Here is an 11,021-nt window from a genome sequence, read left to right on the forward strand (position 1 = left end):
GTGAGTCTGCCACATGGGCCCTCCATCCCCCTCTAAGGGAGATGAGGTCATCTGCGTAGGAAGACCCCTTGCCTTTTCCTCTAGGGCAAAACACCTGGCCTAGAACAATCTTTCTTTTGCCAATACCATCCTTGCCAAACCGTCCTCCTATGAAAACTTGCCATTTTGTACCCCTCCTCGGAGCGCCCCTCTGTTTGCTGTCCGAGTCACGCGTTGTTTAATAAGGCCAATCAGACCTTTCAATTGTCCTCGGTGGGATTGTCGGGAGCAGGAGCAGTGCTCAATCTCAACGGCCAGCCAGGGCTCAGAGCGCAGGCGAGACTGCCGCTCTCCTCCACAGCCATGTTCTGGGTAAAGCATGGCAGCCTCGCACAACCCCCTTTGCGTGGTGCGTCCTCCCAGGCCTGGCTCTCCCCCTCCACCCCGGTCTGTGAAAGGGGGTGGCCCCGAGGAAGAAGGGAGACGAATAACACCCAGCACGGTGTCAGGCCTGCAGGTGGCATAAGGTCAAGGCTGCTTCTCCCTCGTGGCTGCCGTGGTTTTGCGTTCCTCACTTGGAAGCAGGGTGAAGGGGCAGGCTTGTCCCTGGATATCCCCCACTGTGGGAACGGACGGGGTTGAGGGAAGAGACACCAGCCATGCCGGAGGGGAAAGGAGTCGCCCCCCAGGCCCAGTGCCATGGTGCAGCAGGGCCTGTATCCCCCTTGGGGCGGGTGGGGGTGGGAGTGGGGCTGTCGGGGCACCTGCTAAGGCCGTCTGTGCCTCCCAGAGGACTCGCAACCCCTATCAGCAGACACAGACTTGCCAGAGGGCATCTGACTCCATGCCCCAAGTCCTGGGCTGAGCAGGGGAGGCCGGCCTGGACCAGTAGCCCCTCAGGCAGTCTGCTAGTAAGTGTGCTGGCCCCTCATGGCCCTGGCCTTCACGTGACCTTAGGCGAGCCACTGCTTCTCTCTGGGCCTCGGGAAGGTGGCCTCGAAGAGCTCTGGGGCCAGGGCCTCAAGGGGCAGATCCTTGTGCTGTTGAGGAAAAGCTCTGACGAAAGCTTACTCATTCGGCTCTTAAAATCCAACCTCCTTCCGCACTTGGCTTCTCCCCATCCCCAGCTCCTGTGCTCCCATGGCTGCCCCTTCTCTCTCCCAGTCCCACGGAGGCCCCCCACTGCCTCCCTGCTGTGACATGACTGTGGCTGGGAGGGGTGTGAGTCCTGCCGGTGGGCTCTGCCCGTCTCAATGAGAGGGACACGCTGTCCTCCCTGCACCTGCCTCTGTCTGGGCCCCTCTCTCCCGGGGGGTCACTGCCTTCATCCCACCTTTCATCCTTTCTCCCCGGCTCAATTCCCCCACCTGGCTCCCGGCTGGGTCACTCATCCACACTGCAGACATAGGGAGCTTTCTAGATGCGAAGCTCACGTGTCACTTACCTACTCAGCTTCCTCAATGGCTCCCCACTGACCTTGGGAGGAAAGGCCAAGCACCTGTCATCCAAGGCCCTTCTCTGCTGGGCTCTGACTTACCCCCACCCCAGCTTCATCCTCAAGCACACAGCTGTTCCAGATTCCTGGAAAGGTTGCGTGGCCCTCCGCCCACCCACCCTGCCCCGTTTTCATTTGCCTCCTTATCTAGCTTGAGGGCCAGAGGGCTTCATTCCATTCTAAAACCCACACTCCTGGTGACGCACACTTCCGGCAGAGCCCCAAACCTGGAATAACCGACCCGTCTGCTCCTTCTGGGCCAAGCGCTGGAGGGAAGGTGGCTCCGCGAGACAGTTTGGTCCGCGGTGACTTCCCAAGCCCCGATCTTGCTATGCCTGGCAACACAGCACCGATCACCTCACTCTCCCATGGACTGCAGGGAACATCTCAGTCTTCCATTTCCTGAAGACAGACTCCTCAGCCTGCCACGAGGGCGTCTGCACGTGCGCGCGTGTGCGCGCGCGCACACACACACACACACACACGCACACACACGAGACCACCTTGCCTCCCCCCTCCCATGAAAGACAGACCCTCGGAAGAGGAACAGATCCCCCTCTCCCCAGCACTCCTCCCAGAACTTTGGAGAACATCCCTATGTCCATCCCAGGACCCTCACACCTCTCTCTTCCGTATTCCCAACTACGTCCTTGCCGTTGGCTTTTAAACACAGTCAAGTCTTGCCTGCTGGGACAAACAGACCACGACCAACAACACGATGAAAACCCCCCTTCGCTCCCTGTCCCCGTCCTCCCCATCCCAGCTCACATCCTCACGAGCTGTGTATCCACAGTCCTCACGGTCTCACTTCCGCTCACCCGTGGCCCACTCGGGTCTGGCTTCTGGGTCCATAGAGACGGGACCAGCCGACGAGCGTGGCCCGGTTCATCTTAGCCGCCCCTGCCGAAGCGGCTGACACTGTAGACCACCCTGGGCTTCTTCTCCAGTCCCTCCCTATGGCTCTGTGACACCATGATCTCCTGCTCTTCTTCTCTCCCCTCGTCTCCATCCGTCCCTCCGCCTTGGTCATCTCTGTGCCTCCCCTCCTGCACCCAGTCCTGGTGCATCCCCCGAACCTCGGCGCCCTCTCCTTGGTGCTCTCCTCTGCCTCTAGCCAATCTCATCACGTCCAGGTCTTTGTTACTGAGACGCACATCACTTGTTATTTTTAATCCCCAGGCCAGACCTTTCCTCTGAACTCCCTATTTCTAACCACCTCCTTTATTTCCTCCTGATGTCACAAACGAACCTGAAGCCCAGGTAAGACCCAGACTGAACTCGGAATCTTCCCCAAATGCCATCTCCCCATAAAAGCCGCAGCTGAGACCTTCTTTCAACATCTCCATCCACGGCATAGCACTCGCCTAGTTATTTGAGCCCAGACTCACCCTTGCACCACCTTCTTCCTCATTCCTCACTCCTCACACCAACATATCACTTACCTATTTTCAGCTGTTCCAGTAGTCTCCCATTTCCCAGAGCGGGCACCAGCCTCTCATCCAACCTGCACTGGCTGGGCTCCACCAGCCCCTCGAACTTCGCTACAGACCTCAAAGCCCCTTGCTCGGGACAGCTGTGTCCAGCTGTTTTGGCCATTTTTATGATCCTCACAGGTGATCTTTGCTGTGCCCCAATCCCCTCCCCCACCAGACATTCCCCCCTAATTAATTCCTTTCCACTGCTTAGGTCCTAGGTCATGTCACACCCTTGAGGAAGCTTCCTTTGAATGCTCGATCAGGAAAATCCCCCCCCTCTTTAAATGTTTTTATAGTACCATTAACCTCTTAGTGAAATCCTTATCGTGCTCATAATTTCACATTTATTTGCCTGACGGAAAACGAAACGAATCAGGGAACTTGCCTCTCTGTCTTCCCCGCACACCACTGTTTGGCCAGTACAAAGGGCTCCCGTTAAGTGTTTGATGAAGGAGCGAATTGAAATAAATTAAATGGGCAATTTACCTCTGAGGGGTGATACTGACGGGAAATGAGCAAGAAAGACCTTTCCGGGTCTTCATTCAGTTGCTAGTTACACAGGCGTATCCATACATAACACTTGAGTTTTTACACTGCTGACCTTTGTGGCCAAAGTACCTGACGTTGGACTTATGAACAGCTGTAAACAGAAAACTGGACAAAATACATGAAACAATTGAAACACTGAAAAAAAATACGTGAAATAATTCAGGCATTGGACCACAGGCAGAAAAGGCAAATTAGGGGAGCCCTGTGATTGCCCCGCTTTTCTGTCCAAAGACACTTTCTGGCTCCAGGGAGGGAAACCCAACCAGAGGCTGGCAGGCTGGCTTCGCGCAGGGGACGGGGATCAGAGTTCGGGAAAGCTTGGACAGCGAAAGGGTTCGTGAGCTTCGGTGCAAAGCGAAGTGCTCGGCTCTGCACGCATAAAGTGACATTCCACAAGGACGTCCCAATGCAAAAGCAAACCCCCCAGACAGCCGTGAAGATGTAAGCAGAACTCCCAGAGCGCGCATAGCTCGGGGAGGGGGGAGTCTCTGGCCAGGCTGAGTTAGGCGACCTCCAGGAACGTCTAGAAGAGGCACATCTTGACATCAGGGCTGAATTAACTCTTGTCTGAAGCTGCCCTAGACACCTGACCAACCCTGTATCTGAAATAGGACATTTTATCATGAAAAGGTGACAAAATCCTTGGCAGGATAAAAAAAAAGTTCTGCAAATACTATAGTTGGCTTTTAAAACCAGTGTCACCTTACAGTGGCTAGGGAGGACAATAAAATCCAGACCAGAGAAACCGTAAGAGAAAGTTTAAATGGTAGAAGGAAAGATCAGGAAGCTTGAAGACACAGCAATGGGAGTTGCCCAACCTTAAGAGAACAGACAGGGGAGAAAGAACAGAGCCCCAGTGATCTGCGAAAGGAAACAGGTGGTCTCATGGAGGGGCTGCTGGTGTCCTAGGCACGGAGGGGGTGGGAGAGACAGAGTCTGGAAGAAATAATAGCCAGAAATATTTGCATAACCTACTCCATGTAAACTACAATACAATAAAATGAATTCAGCCCTGCCATTTCTTCCCTCGAGCTCGGTCTGTCTAGACGGCTCTCCCCTCCCTCCCCTCCTGACCAACTGCTTTCCATCCTGCCGGCTCCAGTTCCAGACCTCCCACGCCACAGAGTTTTCCAGATCCCACAGCAAGCCGGGCCCTCCCTTCGCAAACACCTGGAGCAAAACCGCAGCAATCCGCCTCCCCCCGCAGTGCACGGGCTGTACCTTGTGTGGTTCCCTCCGGGGCAGGGACTATCCTCAGTGAGTGATGGGGACCAATGGAGAACAAACAAGGGAAGATGAAGAGGGGGGAGGCGGTGGGAGGGCAGTGGGAGGAAGGTAGGGATCCCCAAGGGCCAGACAGCAGAGCCTGGCCCACACCCAGAGACTTTTGTAAAAAGGCCTCCAATTGGTGAAACAGGTTGGCATGCTGAAGTGTGGAGTTTCCCAAGCGTGGTTAGTGGTCAGGGGAACCCGTGTGCACGTCCAAATGCGCATGCCCGGGCCCCACCTAGAGCCACTGAGTCAGACTTTCCAGGGAAAGATGAGCTGACTTAGGAGTGAGGGGAGCCCCGCGCTTCCTCTTTGCACAGCCTCTGCCCAGTCCCCAGGGAGCAGCTCCCCGAGATGATCCCCAGCTCTGAGCGCCTCAGGCCCTGGGGAAAGCAAAAGCCTATTTCTCCCCAAATTCATAAGACCAATCCTGCCACCGCAGGGACAGATCAGGAGCGGATCCCATGGTTCCATCCAAGGTCCCATCAAGATGGAGCCTTATCCCAAGTCCATTCTCCAGCCATGCGTGGGCTGCTCTAGACCCTTCTCTTCCTGGCTGGAAGTTCTCCTGCCTACCTCACACATCTTTATGCTTCTGGCCCATTTCTGGTTTATACAGATCTTCACTTCACGTTTAAATCTGGCTACCTCCTTAAAATTGTCTCTTTTAATATATATCTACTTTTTCCAATTTCACCTATTCTTGCTCTAACTGTGAGTAGATTGGATGCGTCACGGCTGGACTGGCCATGTCATCTTAACCAGAAGCCCCCCGAGAGGGAGCCAACGATACCCAGTGTGGACGTGAGCACCTGCCTCATGGGGGAGTGCTCCCCAGGGCTCCCCGCCCTGTTTTACTGCAACATTGCTCATTTCTTCGCCTGCCCAGAGGGGCCACCTGACTTTCAGAATCTGAGCCAAGTGGAGTGTGGAGATGGGGAAGGGGGTCGATCCAGACAGACCCTCCGGCCCTGAGGAGTTTTGTCTAGTTGCTCCTTTGCTTTCTGTTGGCTTTGGCCAAGAGGTCACTATTTCAACATACGGGACACGTGGGCTTCTTGCTCCAGAGCAGACTTCATCCTGGAGGGACCCTTTCCCAGCCCAGTCTTGCAATCTGAGATTCCTTCGTTCACATCACACCAAGAGAAACGACAGACAAAAGGTTACATGTGCTGGGAGGACACACAGTCTTCAGAGAAGCCCCCTCAGGTGCCTTCCTCCCCGCTCTGGATGCCTTTACACCAGGCATCACTGATGTGGACAGGTGCCTAGCAGGTGCAAAGTGGGTTCACAGCCATCATGTCATGTAATCCCCCCTAAGCAGCCTAGGGGATGAACAGGATGGTCCCCACGTCACTGAGAGCAAAATCTCACGATTGGGCACAATGAAGTGCCTTGCCTCGTGTCACAAACCACACACACGACAGAGTTTGGATTTGAACTTCAGCCTTTTTGGACGCCAGGGCCTCCCACCAGCCTCCCGCCGCTTGAGTCCTTGAAATGAAAGACCACCACACCAGACAACGTGGCGTCCTGGTTTGAGCCTTGAACAGACAAAGGTCGTGATGGCCACAGTCTTGCCTGTTTACTTCCCTTTTTAACCAAACAGAACAGGCTTCAGGCTCAGGTCTGGGTGAGTTGAATCACCAGATTGTTTGTGTTGTATTTTTAGTTATTTTCTACCTGTGGCCTGTTTTCTGGTTTTCTATAGTTGATTGTGATATTAAATTTTTTGTTTGAACAAATTTTTTCTTCCTTTTTTTTTTTTTTAGATACAAATTGATTTAAAGATCCCTCTTGAGTGCAGAAGAGCACAGAAGAGTTGGGGATTCAGCCACAATATCAACAGTGGTTAGGGAATGAAAGAAATTTAGGGAATGGAGTGGAAATAGAGAGCATGTTTCCCAAAGAGAAGGGGGCCCTGGCCTCACACTCCTACTGTCACGCCTGAGCACTGCCCTGACCCACCCAGGCCTGAACGGGAGGAAGCCAGCCATGGGTCTCTACACTCTCACCTGGCTTCTCCACAGCTGGCACCCTGCCGGGCACACAGGAGATGCTTAATAAGTACTTATCGGCCAAATGAACCCATGGAAAGGGGATAGGGAGGTGAAACTTTGGAACAGACTCTTATCATTTTCAAGATGAATGTTAAAGTGTTGTCCAAGATTGAAGGGCTTTTGGAGATAGTCCAGGGCAATCCCATCACCACACAGATGGGAAACGAAGGCCCTGGAAGGAGAAGGTATTTGCCCAAGTCACACAGTCAGCGTCTGGGCAAAGCAGGGCCGGGAACTAGGGCTTCCTGCCTGTCATTATCCTCGCCAGTGCACCAGCTTGTCACCTCTGGTGTGTGGCCACGTGAATGACCTCAGCCTGGGCAGACAGGAAACCAGCCTCCTGACATCCCACATGCATTTGGAAAGCCACCTGCTCGGAAGCCATGCAAAACCCTTTCTGCATTATGCAGAAGGTGAAGCCAGATCACATCAAGGGCTTCTGCCCTGGGGTTCTGACGCTGGACGCTTCTCTGCGTGGCTGGAGCTAATCCTTCTCCTATCATCAGGTGCACTCGTGGTGGGCACCTCCGGGGCCAGAAGTCTCCAGAAGCTGATTGTGCAACAGAGGCTACGGAGAGCAGAATCACAAAATCTTACTACGTCCAACCACCCTTGCCTGCTTTACGTAATGTCCTTATTCATTTGTTAACCCTAAGTGCACCCCATGCCTCCGTCTACTAGCTGGGAGCCTCGGCAAGGGCAGGGAGCTTTGTATGTTTTGTTCACTGATGGGTTTCAACCCCCTCGTCCCTGGCACAGAGGGGACACTCAGCAAATATTTGCTAGATGGGTAGATGAACAAATGAGAACTAAAATGCTCAGTTTAGTCTTAATGCTTGCATTAAGTCTTGTATCCGTGGCTCCCCAGCCGTGGGAACTCGGGCAAATTACATGGTCTTTCCAGAGCCTCGGTTTTCCCATCAGTAGAGCAGAAAGGTCCCACCACCTTGAAGGGTTGATGGGTCGGTGGGTCGGTGGGTCTATGGGTCGGTGGGCTGACGAGTTGGTGGAAAAGTCTACGCAGTGCCAGTCCCGTGCGAGGCAGGTAGGAAGGGTTGCTTACTTCAAAGGCAAAACCCATGTACTCATTTATGCATCTGTGAGATCAGGCAGACTGCAACAGCTGGCCTGTGAAGGCTTCTCAGAAGAGGTAGGAGTAGATCTTTTCTGGAAGCAGGAGTAACAGTCTGAAAGGAGCTGGTGAGCATGGCAGAGAATGGGGAACAAGGTGAGGGCCGGGCAGGGCAGCGTGCAGCGGCACAAGCAGGTGCGGGGAGGCGGGGAGGCAGAGCGCGTGCTCCGCGGAACCACAGGAGGGGCCGGCCGCATCTGGAGCCAGGGTGACTGCTGCAGTAGTCTTTCTTTTCAGCAAACACCCACCGAGCATGTTGTCTGTGGCCTGGCCTGGGAAGTGGGGCTGGGGGACGCCCAGTCTGCAGCCAGAGGGACACTTACAACACACGAGTGTACCTGAGTCATCCTCCGATGACACACCGGGGACAACTCACCATAGTTCTTCGGTTTAAGACTAGCATTGTCCCCGTGGCCCCTGACGCCCCAGCCTAGGTCTCCAGCCTCACCGCCCGCCTCCTCCTCCTGACTCATTCTGTTGTGTTGGCCACGATCATCTCATTTCAGTTTCTCGTCCCTGCCAACTTCCCACCCCAGGGCCTTTGTCCATGTTGCTCCCCCTGCTTGGTAGGCTCCCTCTGCTACCACTCCAAGTTCCTCCCCTCTTCTTTTTCTCCCCCATGATAGAATTTATTTCGGTAGTGCAGAATGAATATATGGTGCGGAGGTAGGAGATCATATAAAACATATTTAAGATGTGCGGTGGTCATTTTTAGAATAAAGGTGGCTTAAGGGAAGATCTGTCGAGCACCAGAGCTTGGGAAAGACCAGCCAGCATTTTCTAGATTGCACCAGCATTTTCTAGAACTACACTGGGACAAACATACCTGTATGCAGGTTTAATTAATAGTGGCCGTTCAAGAACAGATAAGCTCCCAGCATTCGGAGCGCTCTCAGCCTTGTTGGAGCCTGGGTCAGACCCCCGTTCCATACCCTCGAAGGCCCCCATGGTTGTCTCCCCTCATGCTCCCTGGAGCTCGTGATCAGAAATGCACGGGTGTGCCGCGCGACTCGCAGCTCTTTCTCCCACGGCAGATTAATGTCATGAAGGCCCGAGCCAGGTCTGTTTGGATCACTGTTTAATGCAGGACTGATTGCAGCCCACGTGGGGGTGGAGGGGACATTCAGACCCAGGAGCCACGGAGGTGAGTGCTTTATTGAAGGGCTGCTTGGAAGATGCCAGAAAAGTAGAGAAGATCTCATAAAGACGTCATAATGGACGGGGCATTAAGGGAGGAGCAGAAGCTCGTCAGGCAGGATGAGAGCAATCCCAGTAGAGGGGACAGCACGGGCAAGGGCCTGGAACACTGGTTTTCAGTGAAGAGCTGGGCACCTCCGAGGCCTGAGTGAGGCCGGCCAAAGACCGTAGCAGGGGCTCCCTGTGGCATGCCTGCTACTTGCCAGGCATGGGGTCTACGCAATGCCGGGTAACCCTCAGAGCTCCTCAGCCCCGTGAGGTGGGTATTACTACCCCCTTTTAATAAATGAGGTTCAGAGGACTCCAGGGACACGTCCAAGTCCCCCAGCTACTCAGTGGCTGACCTGACTGTCCCACGTCCCCAGTGGATAATGCTGCAGACCTGAGCTGACTGCTGCACGTTTCCGCGTTTGTCAGGTGTCTGCCCACCCCCACCCCCACCCCCTCAGGCTGGTGCAGGGTCTCAACTTTCTCTGTCTCCCTCCCTCTCAAAGAGGGGTGCTTACTCTGCTGCTCCCCCATCTGAGCCCTTACCACTCTGTAAATTACCCTTCTCTGCCAGCCTGTGTAGGGGCTGGGTCTCTAAGGCCCTGGGGGTGCCCAGGATGGAAAAGGGGGTGCTTATGGAATAGACACATGCCAAAGAGGCCTGGGGGGGGGGCTCTCTTACCTGGGAGAGGAGCTCAGGAAGGACCAGCGGGGCCCCCTAGTCCACGTGGAACCCCTCCCTGCCCTGACCCTGGAGACCAGTGTTTGCGGGCTGTGGCTGACCACGAGGCCATAGAAAAGTCACTTCCCTGCTCCGCATGCACGTCTGTCACATGGCTGTCCGTTCTGGCCGCCCCGCAGCGGAGCTGTGACCAGAACACAAAAGGCACAGTGAGCTGTGAATTGCTAGGCACACCCAGGGGGTGACAGCTGATGCCGGCTCAGGCTTAGTAGTACCACGCCAGTCAGGATCCCCTCCTCTCAAACACTCCGGGCAGCACGGGAATTCACTGCAGAAGCCAAAGGAGTCAGCTGCTGGAAACATGAGAGCTCCCGCGTCCTAATCTGGGTGCCCCCTAGTGGTCATGGACAGACCCTGCAGGGCCACGTTATCCAGAGCAGGTGCCCGGACCCCATTCACTCTTTGCTGAGCTTGCTAACAGGTCCAAACCCCAGACTCTTCTTTATGGACTCTGGAATCAGACAAACCTGGCAATGAATCCTAGCTGCTGCTACTCCAGGGTCCCTCCCTCTAATGCCAAACCAGCCTCACCTCCGCTTTGCCATCTGTCTGGAGGCCTGGCTGAGCCCAGAACTCCCATGTGGATCCTGTGGGGGACATAACTTTGTAGCTCACATACCAAAGACCCAAGGCTAAGGGCTCCCCAAGTGGAACTAACTTTTCTAAAGCAGCCTGCTAGTTTCTTCAGAGCCCCTGAGGGGAGTATCCCTGTCCTCCTTTCAGGAATACAGAAATAAAGGTTTCCAAGAGGTATGTGGCTTTCCCAAGGACACTTGGTTACTAAGATTTGAACCCAGGTCTCTCTCACTCCAAAGCCCAGGTACTTGCCCTGTCTCACAGCTTCCCCAAATTATCCACCAACAGCCAGCGGAACTGAGGGGGTGTTTATTAAATCACAAAGCCCCTCTGCCTCTCCGGGGAGAGAAGATCACAGCCAGCCAAGTAAGTGGGTGGGGGTGGGGCATCTAAGCCCAGTGACGCTGGAACGGGCAGGGAGGGGGCTGAGGGAAGACTGAGGGGTTGGTGAACAGGAGCCCCCAGAGCCAGCGCTCTGCCTGTTTGGATGGTGGTCTTGGGAGCTCATGAAGGCGTGGGATTAGATTAGAAGGTCCTGGGATCCCAGTTTCAGGCAGAT

The sequence above is a fragment of the Ursus americanus genome, chromosome 26, assembly GCF_024610735.1.
Source record: "Ursus americanus isolate L20-20 chromosome 26, mUrsAme1.1.p, whole genome shotgun sequence".
Taxonomy (NCBI): domain Eukaryota; kingdom Metazoa; phylum Chordata; class Mammalia; order Carnivora; family Ursidae; genus Ursus; species Ursus americanus.